The following is a 17,770-nucleotide window of genomic DNA, read 5'->3' as shown; positions in this document are numbered from 1 at the left end:
TTATAAATTTGGTTATAATTAATTTTTGGAATTGTCTATTGATTTAATAAATCAAGATTGTGAGGAATATCATATTCTTCCTCAATACTATTTTTAATTGTATCTTTATTTTTAATAATATTCATAAACAAACTTAAAGTGTTGATTCCCCATAGACACTAATTATTCACCATGGCTCTGATACCATAAATACAGGATCAGAGACCGGGTATCTTTCGATCTCTTATTAATAATCCATTAAAAATTAAAAATTAAAAATTTTTCTTGATTTTCTGAAATATATATGAATAGGCCATATGGATGTTTTACCCATACTTAACTGTCATCATTGAATAGTATATGGTCAGTACAGGCCACGCCCTAAAAACGCCTTCAATCATCAAAACGGCTAAAACGGGCTACCATAATTCGACCACTACGCATATTCACATGCCTGTTTAGTATGGAACCAGCCCAGAAACACTCATACATATTTCAAAAATTTCAGACTTTTTTTTTTTTTTTTTTTTTTTTTTTTTGAGACATGGATTACAACTAGGTCATGGTATGAATCAACACTTTAGGAGTTTAGCCTAATATTACCCACATGCACCGACGCCCATAATAATAGAAAGCCAGCTATCTTCCTCCCCATTCACGTCACATTCCCAAATCCCAATAATATTTTATTTACTTTCAATACAACTTTTATAATCAATTTAGGGTTTCATTTCATATCATCATCTGGTTGTGTGTAATGAAGAAAAGATCAAATTCAAACCTTGAACTCACACTACCAGAACCCATTAAACCCAAGAAACCAACCCAACAGAATTTAATCAGTTTTTCCCAATTCACATTAACCCCAATTTCCAAGATGCAGAACAGGGCTATTAATAATAATAATAATAATAATGTTAAGGATTTAAAATCAGCAAAACCCATTACGATTCATGGGTGTGCTCAGTCTGGTGATCTTGCTGGCCTGCAGAAGAGGTTAAGGGAGTGTCCGGCATTGGTTAATGATCGGAACCCTGTTGTAAGTTTTTTTTTTTTTTTTTTTTTTTTTAGATGGGTTTTGTTGATTTGTTAATGTTGTGAATTGGGCATGATTAGGTGTGGTTGAAGGGTTTGTTTGGTAGGGGAACGGAAAGAAAACCGACAGTTTGGCTTATGTTTTCATGAAAACTGAGCTATTTATGCAGTTTCGGTTTTGCGTGTAGCTGAAACAGAAACAACCGAACCGAAGCTATAGATTTTTGTATTTTGTTTTAAAGTTTTAATTAATTTATAATAGTTTAATATACATTTAAGTTTAACCCAAATACATAATAATCAATTAATTATGAATTAACAAAAATATTTAGACCCAAATTCATTACTTTTTTTTCCGCCCAAAATTTTCAAGGCCGAACGGCAAAACCGAAACCATACCCAAACAAAACATGAAAAATCCGAAACTGAAAAAAGCAAAATCAAACGGTTTCGAAAACCTAAATTTTGGTTTTTTGTTCGTTTTAGGCTTTTAGCCAAAACCCGAACCGAACCATACGAACCCCTAATTTTTGTCTTTTATAAGAGAGATAATTTGAGAATTTGTATCAACCAATACTGATAAAGAATTAATAGTTTGAAACTGTGATTTAGTCTATTTTGTTAATTTTTTTATTCAGATGGCAAATACACCTCTTCATGTTGCTGCAAGTCATAACCGTGTTGAAGTGGTTAAGTTTCTTCTAAACCTAGCAGGGCCTGAAACCGTTGACTTAGAAGCAAAGAACATGGTGCACAAAATTTTTGATTCACTTTTAATTAGTTTTGATCAATCATATATGAAAATGGTATTTAATGTTGTTTTTTTTTGCATTTGATTTTGCAGTATGGAGAAACTCCGTTGCACATGGCTGCTAAAAACGGTTGTAATGAAGCTGCAGGGCTTCTTCTATCTCACGGTGCTTCTACCGAAGCCAAAGCGAATGTACGTGCTATGTTTTTTTTTTCACTTTTTTCATAATAGTTGGTTAATTACAGAAAATGATAAAGATTTAAACTTAATGTTTTATATAATTATATGCAGAATGGGATGACTCCATTGCATCTTTCTGTTTGGCACTCGCTTAGAGCCGAAGACGACTCGACTGGAAAACATTGCTCGAGCATAACGCTGACTGCAGTGCAAAAGATGATGTAAATTGCTGGTTTTTTACCTTTTATTTTTAAAAGCACAAGTTAATACGTTAATAATTGAACCTTAGAGGTGGTAAAATGGGCTTGTCGAGCGAGTAGGGTAACGGGCTAAAATAGATTCAGGTCAAGTTAAGGTTTTTTTAGTATGGGCCAGTTGTGTTGATTTGACTTTATTACTCTTATGCATGTTTATTTTGACTTTCAGCTGACTTTTGGCATTTTTGAGATGCTTTTTTTTCCAAGACAACCGTTTTTTATTAGATATGAAGCGTAACCTGAATTGACCCGTTTATAAGTAAATGGGTATTTATTGGTACAAGTCGGTCATGTTGGTTTGACCCAAAAGTTTCAAGCCCAAATGTTAAAACTGCACCCGAACTGAATCCAAACTATAAAACCGAAATCGAAACCGAACGGTTTTCAAAAACTAAAGAACCGAATTTTTGATTATAGCCCAAAATGGCCCAAACCGCCTATGTACCCCTACCTGTATCTAACCCATTTAATTCATAAGTAAATGCTTTTTTTTTTTTTATATAATAAACGAACGAACATGAACAATAAAATGTTCTTCATTTAGTTAAAGTGTTAAACGAACATGTGTCTCGTTGGTGAATGCACGTTTATTTAAGTTCGTATGTGTTCGTTAATTTATGTTTGTTAAGTATATTAGTTTACATTAATTAATAGATTTGTTTAAATATTTTTGGCCCGTTACAACTTAGTCTAACTTTAATAACTTACTTTGAACTAGTTTTAGCTCATTTATGTTCATTCATCTATGTTAAACTATGCTTGTTTGTTTATACTGCTCACAAACAAACATAAATGAACATGGACATGTTCATTTCCTTAAAAGAATGAACACATACACGAACAAGAAAATCACGTTCGTCTAATTGTTATTGTCCGGCCATATGTTCGGTTAAAGTTAATTGAACGAACACTGTGTTCATTCAGTTCATTTAATCTTGATTTGATTTTATTTTTTGACTGATACAGGAAGGTAAGACTCCTTTGAATCATCTATCAGAAGGGTCAGGAAACGAGAAGTTGCGGGCCCTACTTAACTCTCATTTAGAAGAGCAAAGAAAACGTAAAGCCATTGAAGCATGCAGTGAAACAAAAGCTAAAATGGACGAACTTGAAAAAGAGTTATCAAATTTAGTGGGCCTAAATGAGCTTAAGACGCAGCTTAGAAAATGGGCCAAAGGGATGCTTTTAGATGAAAGGCGACGGGCCCTTGGTTTAAAAGTGGGCCCACGAAGACCGCCTCATATGGCCTTCCTTGGCAATCCAGGAACAGGTTAGTAGTCACGGAGGGGTGAAATTGTAAATTTTTAACGTCTTTACGTCATAGATGATTTATGTATAATGCATTTTACAGGTAAAACTATGGTAGCTCGGATTCTTGGAAAATTACTTTTTATGGTTGGAATTTTACCAACCGATAAAGTAACGGAGGTCCAAAGAACGGATTTGGTTGGAGAATTTGTTGGTCATACCGGACCCAAGACTAGGAGAGTGGTATGAAATATGAGTCTCTCATTTTGACTTTAGTTATTTATTTATAGTATGAAAGACTAAATTACCCTTGAAGGGAAGTATGGAAATCTTTTGGGTTTTGACATGGCCCCTTGAATCCCAGAACCAGAATAACTAAATTTTAGCTTCTTTTTTGGTTATAAGATACCAAATTACCGTTGGCGATAAGTATGGATCTTTGCACACTTGGCATCACCAACGAAAGGGCCCTCTGACTACTCTTTTAAGTTTTTGTGATGCGAAGACTAAATTACTCATAACAGGAAGCACAAATCTTCTTGCAAATGACAACCATTGAAACCATTTTATACCGAATTTTAAGAACTTAGCTTTTTGTGGTGTAAAAAGACCAAATTACCCTTGAGGGGGAATACAGATCTTTTCACACAGGACACAACACATTGAAATGATCCATCCACCTGTAGATGGAAATGGATCGAGTTGAGCCTTATTCATATTCATCTTTTTCTGTATCCATATCCTTTTTCATTTAATTCATATATTCAATTCATCCATTCGACACGTGGCCAAAGGGGGCGACATGTAGCCGGGTGGGAGGTGTTGTAGCCCAAAAATCGCCCCTCACTAGTACTTGATCGCCACGTCAGCATGTTCATTACACAACCAGGTGACATGTTTCTATCCCCCCCCCCAAACAATAAAAAAAACCCAACTTGTCGCCCACTTGTAGCCCAGGGGGCGGTGTTCCTCGCTTTTGTCGCCCATTTTTGTAGCCCAACTACGCGTTGTCTAAAAGACCAAATTACTCTTTAGCTGGTTGAATGGAACTGTGGTTATTTCCACTCACATTCACTGAAACAACCAGTTGAACCCTGTACTCCACAATACTAATCTTTAACATTAAAATGCAGCTAAAGGAAGCCGAAAGCGGGATATTATTTGTAGACGAAGTATACCGAATAATGCCCATGCAAAAATCAGACGATAAAGATTACGGTTTGGAAGCACTCGAAGAAATTATGTCAGTAATGGACAATGGTAAAGTAGTAGTTATTTTTGCAGGCTATAGCGAACCAATGAAACGTGTGATATCTTCCAACGAAGGTTTTTGTAGACGAGTGACAATTTTTCACCTTTGATGACTTTAGCACCAAAGATTTAGCCAATATTCTTCATTTAAAAATGAATAACCAATCAGAGAACAGTATATTATACGGGTTCAAATTGCACCCGTTGTGTACAGTTAAAACAGTTGCAGAGTTAATAGAAACTGAAACAACCGAGAAACAAAGGAAGGAGATGAATGGCGGTTTGGTGGATCCTTTGTTGGTTAACGCTCGGGAAAATTTGGATTTAAGGCTTAGTTTTGATTGTTTGGATACCGATGAATTATTAACGATTACTTTAGAAGATTTGCAAGGCGGGATAAGGTCATTTTCAAAATAATAAAGAAAAAGGCGGTTTCTTTGATCGTATATTTTTTGAAGACGTGTTGATGTTATTGTGGGATGTATGTTGTTATTTTTTGATATTTATATCTTTATGTGGTTTTAGTTTATTGAAGCTAATGGAGTTCTAGATTTGTTTAATAATGTATGTTTGATGTACATTTGCATTGAGTTATTAAAATGGTGTATCGAACATTTTATTAATGTGACTGTTATTGACTTACTGTTTTGAGGAAAGATGATCATCATATTCATGTTTATGGTTTTAAGCTGTTTCTTTAGCTTTAATTTTGTTGTTTGGGGTGTTTGGATGCGGGTCAGGTTCGAAATGATTATCAACTGAGAATTGGTACGAGTTTGCGTAGGATGTAACGATCCTGGGTGTGCATAAAGCCGTTAACCGTAACTTGAATCTGTGGGTGTACATAAAACCTAAAATGTTGGCTCGTAACTGAAAATTCCAAGCCCAAACAAAAAAAGACTGCCTGGTTTTATGTTTTTGTAAAAACCAAATTTTCGGTAGGGTTTCGGTTTTATATGTAGTTAAAACCGAAAAATCGAAAAACGAGAATTGAATGTATAAACAATTTAGTTTTGTATGCGAATGTTTAGCAACTTATAACTCTTATAATTAGTGTAATTACCAAAGGACTTGTGGTCTAATGGTAATAAAGTATTTGTTCACATGGAGTCTTTCCAAATAATAAAGATTCAAGTCTCATAATAGATTAAAAAAAGGGGGTATTAATTTACCATTCAAAGAAAAAACAGTGTAACCCAAATATAATTACGCAAACATATAGTTATCATTTAATCATTAACTAAGAAAAACATTTATGCTCAGATTCATATAATTTAAGATCAAATTTTTGGATCCAAGGCTTAGTTTTGATTGTTTGGATACCGATGAGCCGTCGACAATCGTTTTAGAAGATTTTCTAAAAGGCGGGATCAAGGCGTTTTTGAAATAATAATAACGGAAAATGGTTGTTCTTGCTATGGAATGCATGTTATTATTATTATTTTTTATGTTTATGGTGTTATGTGGTAGTAGTTTATTGAAGTTAATGTAGTTTTATATTTGGTTAATAATGCCATTATATGTTTAATGCAAATTTCCTTTGAATTATATCCAACGTTAGAGCAATGTGACTCTTATTGTCTTGATGAAAGATGATGTTCATGTAAACATGCAGTCATGTTTATGCCTTTTAAGATCTTTTGTTTTCATCATGTTCTTTGAATGTGGACTTGAAATGAGTATTTGTTTATGTATCTTTATCAGAGTAATTAATAATAATAAAAACATCAAAAGACGCTTTGGCCGAGAGGTTAGGGCGTGTTCCTGCTAAGTACATGGGTTTTACCCCCGAGAGTTCGAATCTCTCAGGCGTCGATGTTTTCGTTATTTTTGTTCATTTAGTAATTCATTAATAACAAACATGTGTGACAGTTTTTTTTTGCAACCTGACCTTATGATTTTGGTTATTATTTATTTCTATAAAACAAAGAGTATGTGATCTTCTATTATATCAATAACTGATACTGATCTAGAAGTCACGGTTTTAGTATGCAATGATGCTAAGTAAATGTTTCTTGTAGCTTTTTGAATATATTGGCTACTTTCAACCCGTTTGACATATTTGAATGCAACTGAAATCGGCCCGTTCTTAATTACATTACCAAAAATTTGAAAACCCTTTATAAAATCGTTAACTTGATAATGTTGGAATCTTTTATCCGTAGTATTTCGTACTTGCTTAGAGATGAGAACAGCTAAACTTAGAAGATATTGCTTATAAATGATAATACACTAGTTAGGGTAGAAAATCAAATGAGTTGGCGAGATGTGTAATGGGTCAAAATGGGTACGCATCAAAAGTTATAATAAGCATATCGATCACAAATTGAGTTATGGGGATCCGGAAACAGCTTCTGGCGTCTTCCCAGGAGGAGGTTTTGCGGCAGTAGATCCCGGAGAAGGGAATCCTGGAGAGTTTTTGGGAAGAAGTTAAAGCAAAATTTGGGGCGAGAAAAAACTCAAAAGACGTGCTTGTCTTTTCAAAGAAAATATAGATTCAAACAAAAACATTCTAAGATGGCATGCTTGAATATATTCAAAGACTGATACATTCAAAAGTACATAAAGAAGAGAATTTTAAGAGGTTTATGTTAAAAATATATAGTGTCAATTCAAATATCAAACACATATTTGTTATTTCTATTTTTTGTCACGTGTTATTGGACTTAGAGCTAATGTAATGGTTGGGATTGCACATGGAATTGGATTTGGACTTGCTTATTATGGATAGATGCGCTAAAGTTTGATGGGCTGGATGGAAGCTTACAAAGGTCAAGGCCCAAGGCCCATGCGTTTGTTATGAATAACATAAAAGTTGTGTTACGCAAGTGGGTTATTGATTGGAGATATTCTCCTGAATTTAGATCTCGGTTCTTTTCTGTTTATGATCTAGGGGTTGATCGTTTCTTGAGCGATTGAATTCAATCATCACGATGGTGATTGCTAATTCTATTTATTCGTCTTTCCCTAGAACGATTGTTGATTGTATCTTTAGTTGTGTATTGTATTGTGTTCGAGTTTGATAATAATAGTCAAAGCATGATTTCTGACAGTTTCTTACATGTGGAATTTGAGCATCTGTTAATGCGAAACCTTCATTTTAAGAAAGCATTCCTTGAAATTACCCAAACTCCATCCATTTAGAGAATAGGATAACAGGGCACTTGATGAAATCACCTTAAAGAACATGGAACCATAAAGATCCCATGGCTCAACCATCACCGCATGCCATTGGACCAAAAGGCCAATTGCACAAGTACATTTTTTTAATTTGGAGAGAGAAAAAATGTAGCCTGTTTAATGCCAGATACAACAAACAAAGTAAACCAAATCCATAACGCTATCTGCAAAGTACCTGATTGATAGCTGTTGGTCCCGTCGATCTCCCCGGCCCTCTGAACTTGTTTCGAGTTTTTGGCCACCATAATCAATCAGCAATTATAACAACAATATCGGAACAAGATATTGAACAAAACAAGAACTTGATTGATTTAATACAGCGTGTGTTGATGTTGTGATTACAAAACTTCCTGAATGTTCATCCTATATATATTGAATGAAAAGACGCGATGTTTCCAGGATGGTTATGATATCCATAACCGTTTGTAACTGCCATCCCTAGATATTTGGACCTGATAGATATTTTGTTTGTTGACTTGCAGCCCAAACAAACAATAAACAGGCCCAATACTTGGACTAACTAAACAGCCCTAACGGGACTAAACAAACTATGCCCAAATGGGTCCAAACACTAAACAAAAAAAAGCAAACAAAGTTAAACGTACTGACTCGATAATTAACGAGAGATACTAAAACTACCAGCAAACCATATGAATTAAGGATTATAATAGCAAGCTCAACTCAGGAGCAGTAGGATTTTTGTCCTTGAAAAAACCTTTCCTCCCATCATCCGAATTTTTGGATGATACTTTTTTGTATAAATACCTCACTTTCTCTTGCCAAAATAGAACTTTGCAATGTCATCTTTTCTTATTTCCCTGCCTTTCTTGCTGAAAATAATAATTGAATATTTCAAACCAACGTAAAATTACTAACAGAAAGTCTCGCTTACATTCTATAAATCACAAGGTTAAATATTCAAAAATTGATAATAGAGTACTTAAATAGACCTTCATAAATTCTAAGAAAGCGTACCTTGCAATCGCTGACATTTTTATCAATTAATAGGGCACTTGATGGAATCACCCGAATTATGTTGATTGCCTAAAACTTGATTAATCGCTCGAACATCATTGATATATGCTGGACTCTGAATACTTCTTTTTCTATCAAAAACATCTAGAGTGCATATGTTATTCACAGCTATACGAAGCAGGAGGCTGTGTATCTCGATAATTCTGTCAAGGATGTAAAACCATACGACCCAAGCCGCCACCTTGACCCAATAATATGCAGACCTTTTGATCGATAAATACTTTGGGGACGACGGCTAATGCCCGCACCTTCTATATTTAACTCTTTCAAACATTCTAAACGTCCAAGTTCCTCTGGCAATTTCTCAACTAGAACACAGGAGGGAAGATGTAACAGTTTTAAACATTTCAACTTGCAGATGTTGTTTGGAATATCTTGCAAGGTAATACAATCCATTCAGTACAGCTCCTCTAAAGACTCTAACTTGTCAAGATCCTTGGGTAACTGCTCAAGAAGCCAACATGAATTAAGGTTTAGACATTTCAGATGTTTCAACATACAAATGCTTTCTGGAAGATGCTTAACACCTTTCATCGACAGAGTTAGCTCTTCTAGAGTTTCTAACTGGCCTAGATCCTTGGGCGCCTCTGGAATAGGGCCTTCAAGTGTAAGCTTTCCTAAACGTTGCAAGCTACAAATACTTTCCGAAAAGGACTCAAGGTTTGTGCAAGCACATAGACCAAAAGAAATAAGCTTCTTAAGATTTTCACTCGATGAACATGTAGTTTCATCATCAGCATGTAGTTCGAATCTCTGAGGCGTTGATATTTTAATTATTTCTGTTCATTTAATAAATTTAATAACAAACATGTGTGACAGATTTTTTGCAATCTGACCTTATGATTTTGGCAATTTTTTGTCTTCTATAAGAGAAAGAACAAGAGATCCTCTACAGTAATCAATACCATAAGTTGAGATTTATATCGACCTGTAGCGAATTTCAATCCGGATCACACTTTGATTGCAAATTTGTTAATTTTATAGTGATATGATTAATTATGTTACACATAAGAATTGTTTGGTAAAGTTATATTAGAGGATGGTGTTTTTGGTTGTGATGGATGTCCAAAACCAAAGTGGGGTTAATCTCATAAGCCCCTAAAGGCCATGGGCGAATCTCGCTAGTTAAAAGCTCGTAAAATGGTTGGAATCTCATAAGACCCTAAAAATCGGGATTTGTCAAAACCTGGACCCAACCCATCCAAAACCCGATTAAAACTTGGCAAAACTGGCCAAAACGCTCTGTAAAAAGCCCGGCCATACCTGAACCTGGTTCCTACCTAATTTGGTCCTTAACTTTTGTTGACCATATCTAGAGTTGGTTCCGGTTTGTGAAAAACCCCGATTCGCCCACCTCTAATTGTGTCTTATTAATTTTCTCAAAACTCTATTACTTGTTCCTTACCTCCAAAACTAATAAAGAGAAGACTGCCCAACTACTTAGAACAAGATCAAGCTATACTCTTGTGAATTATCTTTATATGAAAATTAACTTCATTTTATAATCCTTAATATACGTTTATCGCCCATCTAATCTATCCAAATTCCAAAATTAATTATATGAATCAACCTTATTGTTATCAACCTATACATATTAATCTAGCCAGGCAATAACATATTGTTTCACATATGTAAAGTTGATAGTTCTGATGTTTTTTGGGTTGACGGGTCATGTCTGCGGGTCTTGTCCTGATGTGACACTACACATACACATTCCGTCGTGCACAACCCGTCCAAAGCAGGTCACGGCTGGTTGATAACCCCAACCTGCCTGGAAGGCTGGAAGCAATTAGGCATTAAATATTATGAATAAATAGACAAAACATACATACATACAATCTTCTTTTCAAACTTCAATAAATCTCTCACAAAAGCCCTTGGAAAATTGCCATTGTAAATGCCTGAAAATATTCACATACTATTTGAACCTAATAACATAAGTTTAATATTTACAGTAATAACACTATTCTTAAATATAACATAATTTTAACAAAAAGAACTCGTAAATTCAGATTTTATTCAAGATTAAAGCGAAAAACTACAAGCGCTAGAAAGTAAATCCCAAAAAACAAACACAACCACACAATCAAATTGTAGATCATTTAGATCTACAATCAGAGTCACAAGAGTAAAGATCAGCCAATAACTGATCTCAACTCATCAACAATCAATCAAATTATTTGAACCAGTGTGAGAGTTTACATAGAGAAAATACAAGATGAGCAATAAAAATCCAACACTAATCACACAGAAAATATATACACAACTGAAAATTAAGAAAATACAATCCAAGTCCTTACAGTATCCAGTTGCTACCTACAGCCCTTCTACCAACCTGCCTAATAAGATATTAACCAAGCTAAGTTGGAATAAACCACATTAAATAAACAACTAATATAAACCAGAACTGAGTTGAATGAACATGTATTTTTAACACTTACATTGACTGATTGAAATGATCAAAACTTGATGAAATCAACTGACTCGAATGATTGCTTGAACAGAGAATGACACTTGTGCTTCAACATCAATTTCTTGAAAGAACATCCATCAATTACATTGTTTGATTTATGCTCAACTATGGACAGTTTATTGCCTACATGAAATGCCTACTTTCTATCAATATTGTTATAACACTCTGCAACAACTTCAAAACACAAATTGAAAATACAGTTTATTAATACCTGCTAAAATACTTGTTTGTGAATCAGCTCCTTGAAACCATCCTTTTGAGTGCCTATCTTATTCACAACTATATACGTAGGAAGAGGCGGTGTATTTTGAGATTTTTTTTAAGGATGTAAAACCATGCCACTGAAGCCGTCCCCTAGACCATACAATACATAGATCCTTCAACTGGAAAATGCTCGGAGGAAGATACGTTATGCTTGTACCTACTATATTTAATTCTTTCAAGTTCTTTAGACATCCGAGTTCCTCAGGCAATATTGTAACTAGATTACAATAGGGGAGATGCAAATACTTCAAACAACTCATATTGCAGATGTTATTTGGGATAACTCGCAAAGACATACAATCTGATAGGTACAACTTCTCTAAACATTGTAATCTGTCAAGATCCCCGGGTAATTGCTCAAGAAGAAAACATGATCTAAGTTGAAGAGATTTCAAATGTTTCAACATACAAATGTTATTAGGAAGATGCTCGATATCTTCAATTGACAAAGTTAGCTCCTCCAGACTTTCTAACCTCTTGAAATGTGGAGCCAGCCCAAGGTTAAACTTACTCAAGTTAAAACCACTGAAGCTGAGAAATTTAAGCTTGGAGCGTTGAACAGGCATGCGAAGTTCTACAAAATCATTACATCTGCTAAGATCCAATGCCTCGAGATCTGGAGTTAACCCAAGGTTAAGGTTACTCAACTTAGAACCACTTAGGTTGAGGTACTTGAGCTTTGGACTTTCAACAGGCATGTGGAGTTCTACAAATTCATTGCATCTGCTAAGATCTAATGTCATGAGATCTGGAGTCGTCCCAAGGGTAAGGTTACTTAACTTAGAGCCACTTAGGTTGAGGTATTTGAGCTTTGGACTTTCAACGGGCATGTGAAGTTCTACGAAGTTATTGCATTTTTCAAGATGTAACTCCTCGAGACATGGAGCCATCTTAAGGTTAATGCTACTCAACATAGAGCCACTGAGATCAAGGTATTTGAGATTTACGCATTCAACAGGCATGTGCAGTTTTACAAAGTCATAACACCCTATAAGATCTAACCTCTCAAGATGTGGAGTCAACCCAAGGTTAAGGTTACTCACCTTAGAACCACTTAGGTCAAGATATTTGAGCTTTGGACATTCAACATGCATGTGCAGATTTACAAAGTCATTGCACCCTCTAAGATCTAACCTCATGAGATGTGGAGCTATCCCAAGGTTAAGGTTTTTCACCTTAGAACCACGGAGGCAAAGTGATTTGAGCTTCGGGCATTTTATAGGCATATTAAGTTCCACAAAGTAACAACATCTTATAAGATTTAACTCCTCTAAATGTGGAATTAGCCCAAGGTCAAGGTGTCTTAGCATGGAACCATTGAAGTTGAGGTATCTAAGTTTCGGGCATTCTACATGCATGTGAAGTTCGCCAAAGTCACTACATTCTCTAAGATCTAGCCTCTCGATATGTGGAGTCAACCCAAGGTTAAGGTTACTCACCTTAGAACCACCTAGGTCAAGGTATTTGAGCTTTTGACATTCAATAGGCATGTGCAGTTTTACAAAGTTATTACACCCTCTAAGATCTAACCTCTCGAGATGTGGAGTTAACCCAAGGTTAAGGCTACTCAACTTAGAACCACCAAGGTTGAGGTATTTAAGTTGTGGACATTCAATAGGAATGTGAATTTCTACAAAGTCATTACACCCTCTAAGATCTAACCTCTCAAGATGTGGAGTCAACCCAAGGTTAAGGCTAGTCACTTTAGAACCACGAAGGTCAAGGTATCGGAGATTTGGGCACTCAACAGGCATGCGCAATTTTACAAAGTCATTACACCCTTTAAGATCTAACCTCTCAAGATTTGAAGTCAGCCCAAGGTTAAGACTACTCAACTTAGAACCACCGAGGTCAAGGTATTTGAGTTCTGGACCCTCAAAAGGCATATTGAATTCCACAAAGTCACTACATCCTCTAAGATCTAACCTCTCAAGATGCCGAGTCAACCCAAGGTTAAGGATAGTTACTTTAGAACCACGGAGGTCAAGGTATCTGAGATTTGGACACTCAACAGGCATACCCAATTTTACAAAGTCATTACACCCTCTAAGATCTAACCTCTCAAGATGCGGAGTTAGCCCAAGGTTTAGGCTGCCCACCTTAGAACCACTGAGGGCGATGTATTTGAGTTCTCGGCATTTAAGAGGCATTTTGAATTCTATTAACTCATTGCATCCTTTAAGATCTAAGCTTTCTAGATGTGGAGTTAGACTAAGGCTAAGATTACTTACCTTAGAACCACCGAGGTTGAGATATTTGAGTTGTGGACATTCAACAGGCATATGGAGTTTTACAAAGTTATTACATCCTCTAAGATCCAATCTCTCGAGATGTGGAGTCAGCTTGAGGCTAAAGTTACTCACCTTAGAACCACTGAGGTTTAGATAAGTGAGTTTTGGACATTCAACAGGCATGTCTAGTTCTACAAAATCATAACATCCTCTAAGATCTAGCCTCTCGACATGTGGAATTAACGCAAGGTTAAGGTAACTTACCTTAGAACAACCGAGGTCGAGGTATTTGAGATGTGGATACTCAATAGGCATGTGGAGTTCTACAAATCCACTACATCCTCTGAGATCTAACGTCTCGAGATGTGGAGCCATTCCAAGGTTAAGGCTAGTCAGCATAGAACCACTGAGGTCGACGTATTTAAGCAGTAGACATTCAATAGGCGTGCGGAGTTCTACAAAGTCTTTACATCCTTTAAGATCTAAACTCTCAAGATGTGGAGTCAACCCAAGATTAAGGTGACTCACCTTTGAACCTCTGAGGTCAAGATAACTAAGTTGTAGACATTTATCAGGCATGTAAAGTTCTACAAAATAATTACATCCTCTAAGATCTAACCTCTCGAGATTTGAAATCATCCCAAGGTTAAGGTTGCTCACCTTAGAACCACTGAGGTCGAGGTTTTTGAGGAATGGACATTTAATAGGCATGTGGAGATCAACAAAGCCACCACATCCCCTAAGATCTAATGTCTCAAGACGTGGAGTCATTCGAAGGTTAAGGTTAGTCACCTTAGAACCACTTAGGTCGAGGTATTTTAGCTCTAGACATTCAACAGGCACATCGAGTTCTACAAAGTCATTACATCCTTTAAGATCTAACCTCTCAAGATGTGGAGTCAGCCCTAGGCTAAGATTACTCAGCTTAGAACCACTGAGGTAGAGGCATTTCAGTTGTGAACATTCAATAGGAATGTAGAGTTCTACGAAGTCATTACATCCTCTAAGATCTAATCTCTCAAGATGTGGAGCCTGTCCAAGGTCCAAGGTTCTCAAACTTGAAAAAGTGAGGTCAAGGAATCTGAGCTTATTGAGAACCTATTATAAGCAAGAAAAAGGAAGTTTAATATATGAGTGTAGTGAAAAATATAGCATTATAATGCATGATGCAAACAACCATTGAATGCTTATTTTACCTTTCTTTTTCCCTCTTCCCAAAGTTGAAATATACTGCTATGAGGCATTTCAAGGTTAACAAGCTTATTTGCTTGGAAAGTTTCTGGTAAACACGAAAAAGGGTATCCATGCCAATGTAGAGATCGTAAAGCATTTGGTAAGTATCGACCAACTTCATTAATTTTCCATTTTTGATATTTGTCATCCACATAAAGTAATTTAAGCTCACTCATCTTACTAAGACCTTCCATAACTATATCTGGATGGAGATCTGAATCTTCTAGTTTTACACATCTTGTTGCTTTAGTACCCTGTAAATTATAAATGAAAATTTGACTTAAACTTTTGTCGTAAAAAGTAAAAATGTGTTAGTTGTTCACCTTAAAGTTAACTTGAACCTTACCAAGCCATTAACCAATATATCTTCAATTTCCTCTTTAATCCATAATCGGCTATGTCTGCTAGGCTCATCAGGGTGCAAACGACGAACAATATTAATTCCCATTTCTTCTATATGGTTATGAAAGCCTAAACGATCATTATCATAAATAGTTATTAAGGATTTCTGCTCAAGAACTATTAAACCAATTTGAGCATTATATCCACAGCTTTCAAGTGTTCTAATTGCCTTCTTCTTTGTTTCCCCTTTAAGTATGCAAACAACATCTAGAAATATTTCTTTCTGATCATTCTCTAGAACATCATAGCTTTGTTCCAATTGTTCCAAAGTTTCCTTCAACGGAATTGCTTTTAGTCTTTCTAGGGCATCTACCCATTCACGCTCACTTCTACCACAAAGATGTGAACCCAAAACTTTGATTGTTAAGGGAAGACCAGCAGCATAATCTATAACTTTTCTTGATAGCTTTTCATACCCTTTAATTGGAACCTCTCCTCCAAATGCATGTCTACTAAAGAGGCAAATTGCTTCCTCATGTGATAACAAATTGACATTATGAATAAATTTCACTCTGTGTGCTACCAACAGTTGCTCATCTCTTGTTGTGATGATGATTCTACTTCCAGGCTTAAACCAATTAGGCTCACCTGCTAACGCCTTAAGTTGCTCCATATCATCCACGCCATCTAGAACTAAAAGAACCTTTATGCTAGGCATCATCATTTTCATCTTATATTTCCCATCAGAAACACCCGCCACAACTATGCTTTGATCATTTAACACATCATTAAGGACCTTCTTTTGCAATTCTTTCAAACCAAAGCCTCTTGAAACATCTCTGATATTCTCAACAAAGCTTTTACCTTCAAACCAAAGGGATATATGATCAAAAACAGCTCTAGCCAATGTCGTCTTTCCCCCACCCCCCATCCCCTTGATTCCTATCATGAGAACATTATCATCACCAATTTCTAAAGATGAGACAACATCTTTTACCCGTGTCTCCATGCCTACTAAGTTCTCATCAACACTAAACTTGTTATAACGTAGGTTTTTTGAGAGCACTTCAACAATTTTCTGAATGACTATAGCTTCATGGCTGCATGCCAATTAAAGAAGATCCAATCAGATTACTCAAAATATCACATGAATTGTTAATTTCAGATCTATGACATTGAATGATATATGAAGTAATAACATAATGATAAATTATAATGAAACACAACATGACAAATTTTACTAACCACACAGGTTACAAAGAAACATAAGTGAATACAAGATGAAAATATTACCCATCTGCGGTGTACCACCCAGCCAGATTGGCTGCTTCATATAGAGCCCTTCTCCACATCTCTACGGCCTCTTTATGCACATGCTTTGCAAAGGCTTCTCCAACTGCCCCAGTTTGCCGGCGGACTTCGGAGGGTGCCACATCATAGAAGACCGGGTAAACAGTCTGCTTACCTGTCCTCATGCACTCCATAATCTTTACGAGCTCTTGTAAGCACCATGACGAAGATGCATAGTTCTTGGAGAATATAATGATGTAACATCTTGACTCTTCAATGGATCTGAGGATTCCGTTATTGATCCATTCCCCTTTCTGGACACTTTCATCATCTTTGTAAGTTATAATGCCTTTCTGATGAAGAGCGTGATAGAGATGATCAACAAAGCTCTTACGGGTGTCTTCACCCCGAAAACTCAAAAAGACATCATACTTAAATCTCTTCTGGAAGGATGAAGCTGATGCCATCGCTTCAAGGATCTAAGGGAAGAAAATGAAGCCGGCGAATTTTTTTGATCGGAAATAAAATAAAAAAACGTTAGGTGGAGAAAGGAAAGACTGTTATTTGTTGTTATCTTGGTCAGGGGGTAAGCGTAAGATAAAGCAATTGTAGACACCTGGAAGGAAGGGCAAGAACACGTGTGAGCAGATAAAGCAATTGAAGACACCTGGAAGCAAGTGCAGAGGTAGCCACAAACTATGTAGAAAGTATAAACCAAAAAGCTAAAGTTACAATATAGTAGCTGAAAAGTACAACACAAAGCTGTGAAGAAGTTGCAATTTAATACATTTATATAATAATAGAGTTAATGTCCATTTTCGTCCATGTGGTTTGCTACTTTCGCCACTTCAATCCAAAGTTTGAAATTTTGTCAATATAGTCCATATAGTTTTAAACATTAGCCAATTACGTCCTCTAGTCTAACGGCATCCAACTATGTCATTAGTTTAAGGGGTATTTTTGTCTTTCTCCTGTTTATGTTTAGTTAATGACCAGTTTCGTCCCTGTGGTTTGATACTTT

The 17,770-nt window shown here is 35.9% G+C and overlaps 2 pseudogenes across 2 annotated transcripts; one reads left to right on the top strand and one right to left on the bottom strand.

Moving 5' to 3' along the window:
• Nucleotides 1-807: 807 nt before the first annotated feature.
• On the top strand, nt 808-5,281 carry LOC143572298 (uncharacterized; annotated as a pseudogene). Its single transcript, XR_013142240.1, has 7 exons — nt 808-1,018; nt 1,653-1,763; nt 1,859-1,957; nt 2,057-2,166; nt 3,169-3,472; nt 3,554-3,693; nt 4,584-5,281. The product of XR_013142240.1 is annotated as an uncharacterized LOC143572298 (transcript).
• A 3,530-nt stretch (nt 5,282-8,811) lies between these two features.
• Nucleotides 8,812-17,216, bottom strand: LOC143572295 (uncharacterized; annotated as a pseudogene). The gene is made up of 7 exons (XR_013142238.1): nt 16,753-17,216; nt 15,464-16,559; nt 15,081-15,371; nt 14,240-14,982; nt 12,992-13,447; nt 11,880-12,865; nt 8,812-9,515 (listed from the first exon to the last, which is right to left on the bottom strand). The product of XR_013142238.1 is annotated as an uncharacterized LOC143572295 (transcript).
• Nucleotides 17,217-17,770: the final 554 nt, after the last annotated feature.

Source organism: Bidens hawaiensis, unplaced genomic scaffold, assembly GCF_021521415.1.
Source record: "Bidens hawaiensis isolate Kalapana, Puna unplaced genomic scaffold, B.hawaiensis_p1.1 tig00025797_1, whole genome shotgun sequence".
NCBI lineage: Eukaryota > Viridiplantae > Streptophyta > Magnoliopsida > Asterales > Asteraceae > Bidens > Bidens hawaiensis.
Note: the sequence above shows the minus strand (reverse complement) of the source record. Positions and strands in the feature narration are given on the sequence as shown.